Raw genomic sequence first — 3,092 nt, forward strand, 5'->3', positions numbered from 1 at the left:
TTGATAAGAAGCTCTTTGCTTATGGCCTTATGGGTGTCTGTCTTCGAAAAGTCTAAAACTTACTTAAAAGCCCATATTAATTCTAATAGCCCAAAAGGACGAAAGGTTCATATTGGAACGTATACATATATCTATTTTCTAAAATTTATGCCAAGACCCAATCAAAGATCGGCCCATCTGTATGATGGTTGGAGTGTTTTCCCAAAGAGTTGTGTTTTGACTTGATTGATTGATTGATTGACAGTACCATTTATGCCATTATACATGGGCTTTTTTTGAACTTTTGACTTTTCTAAATTGAAGAATCCATCATGTTTGGGTGCCTTTAAGGAAAAAAGAAAACGATGGCAACGGTTGTCATATAATCTTTAAAAAGCGTGTAAAAAGGGACCGCAATTCAACCTTTTTATAGAGCTCCGTAGACCCTCCAAAGGCCAAACCAACGGTTTCTTTTTGAATACAAAGGCCAAACCAGAAGCCCCCGGTTTCTTTTTGAATAGGTAATCGAAAAGGAAAATGATACATGTTTCCTATTTCCTTGAAAATAATGTTTTGGAAAAATGACATTTCCTTCTATAATTTGTGCCTACTATACAAGTTCTTGTTCTTCTATGCTATTACGTGTCAAATTGAAGAGATGAGATCCAGTTAGAGACATGAGTTTCAAGAGATGTCAACATCTCTATTTAGAAGGTATATTTCGAGTTTTTCCTTACAAAAAAATAAATATAGGGAATACATACAAAGTGTAAGACGACTAACGATCTAAATTTGTGTGCTCAAAATAAATTTCCTGGCTCCATCCCTGCGTAAAAGGATGAAAGAGACACAATGTGTAGGAAGCTATAACATCATTCGTCTTTCTAATGCTGCGTGCAGATTATATTTACGTGATCAAGTAAGCCATCTTAGGTCTATGACTATATGGTTACCAGAGTATTAGAAGGATATATAATATTTGTATATTTTAAAGGAAAAATAATCCGTACTACAGACTTTACCTAAGCTTAGCACCTGCCACTTTAAAAAAAGTTACAAATTAAATCTTTGAATTTGATAAACATACATAGCCCTTTGAATTTTACATAACATTCATCTGAATTTTACATAATCCCCTTTGCTTTACGTAATCATACGCAGATATGCTGTGAGAGAGAAGGAAAGACGTGGGATGGTGGTTTTTCATTTTCCAAGCCTCAAAATTGTATATGAGGATGAGGCGAACCCAACAATCGAAACCTTGTCTTTAGACCATTTGGGCATGCACGGATATTCAAAAGTCTTTAGGTGTTCTAGTTTTTTGTGTGCATATTCTGTTTGTCCGGATTTGTATAGAAATTGTTTGAGCAAGGAGAGATATAATTCGTAAAATGGACATGCGTCTTTTACAAATTACATCCATCTTTATTTTGATAAAAGATAATACAAAATCTTAACTAGTAAAACTTGCACAATTAATTACCTTCGCTAACATTGCATCTCAATATAGTACCAAAACGTATAGTTTCTTAATTCGCGTACGTGTTGAGAATCGTAATAAAATCATCCCAATATATACTACGACACATGAAATCTACAAATAAACTTTTTCAAAACTTATTGGGATGCTTTACATGACAAAAGTGTAAGTGAGGATCTTGATTGAGTGATGCACCAAATCATACAATATATTTCACTTGTCAAAAGCATATATGCCCCATAACATGGCCATATACCCTTGGTTAAGAGCAAAATATGTCCCTTTTTAAGATTGTGCCCATTTCATAAAGTTGTATGAAATCACTTTTCATTATAAAAAAAGATAATAATTAAAAGAGGAAGTAGGTTCCCCAAGTAGTCTAAACATAGGTTCCTATATATGGTGAAGTCCAAGGGTGAGTTGGCCACTTGGTTTGTGTTAAGTCTTCCATTATTGAGTCTTTACTTGAGAAAGCAAAAGAAAATAACTTTTTCCACAGTGATAGGAGAAGCTCCCACCAAGGAGAATAGACATTCCCACTTTCATCCCAACACACACCATGATTTGATATCACTCCTTTCACTACTATCATTTTTATTTATATTTTTTTAACCTTTTAGATGAACATTATAGCTAGGTTTTTCTGTAAGACTATATGCTTATGTCGATATTGGATTTTGAAATGGCATTTTGAATGTAAAGTCAAATACAATTGAGTGATTAGCTCACAAAACATGAATGATGAACATGAATAAGATTGTTATATACGCCTTTTAAAAGAAATAAAATAAGAGTATTATTATATATGACATGATAGTTATGTAAGTTGGTGATCAAGATAGAAAGGTAACAGTAGTTTTGCCTTTTGTAAAAGATTACTAAGTAATGACTGATCTATGGGTTAGACAGGAAAAATCATTTGACATAGATATGTAATTTTGTAATGCATAATTTATACTAGGTGTATCAAAGTTTGAGGTAGCTAAGCATGTGACTTATAAGTTTAAAATATATTTTTATTCGAAAAGCAGCATTGTATATTTGAAAGACGGTTTTTTTAACAACATATCCTATTAAAACAAAGAGACTAGAGTGAATTATAAGGTTATGGAAGGCGGTGTAGGTGTTTTAGCCGAGTGTAAAAAGTTACGTTTAAAGTCACGGTTGGATAAACTTAGCTACAATATTTACGTCACAATGAAGATTTGTTGGATTGTTATATTTAATAGACATATGCTCGGAGGTGCGATGGTGATCGTGGTGGCGACGGGTGGTGGTGGCAGCGACAACGGGCGGCGGCGTTAGTGACGTGGTTATTAATATAAAAGTAGTTCGTATAAAAGAAGGTATCTTTGTTATTTTAAGAGTTAAGATATGTATTTTTATTAAGGGTGTTACAGGTATATTAGAGGGAGATATTTAAACTAGTGAATAAATTAGATGGGTAATTTTGGTAGACCAAATTATTTTTTTTTTTAAAAAAAAATAAAAGAGTCAAATGCTTAATAAGGTAGTTAAGATTAAGATTAAGGGGGTGCTTCGTTGGAGGTATTTAGGGCCTTAGGGGTGAGGAATGAGTAATATAATGAATAATTATGTTTGGTTAAGAAAAAGGTAACTAATGAATACTAAA

The 3,092-nt window shown here is 33.0% G+C and overlaps 1 long non-coding RNA gene across 1 annotated transcript; it reads left to right on the forward strand.

Moving 5' to 3' along the window:
- Positions 1 to 716: 716 nt before the first annotated feature.
- LOC122602602 lies at positions 717 to 1,392 on the forward strand. Its single transcript, XR_006324337.1, has 2 exons — positions 717 to 898; positions 1,141 to 1,392. It is a non-coding gene; the product is annotated as an uncharacterized LOC122602602 (long non-coding RNA).
- Positions 1,393 to 3,092: the final 1,700 nt, after the last annotated feature.

This window comes from Erigeron canadensis, chromosome 6 (genome assembly GCF_010389155.1).
Source record: "Erigeron canadensis isolate Cc75 chromosome 6, C_canadensis_v1, whole genome shotgun sequence".
Lineage (NCBI taxonomy): Eukaryota > Viridiplantae > Streptophyta > Magnoliopsida > Asterales > Asteraceae > Erigeron > Erigeron canadensis.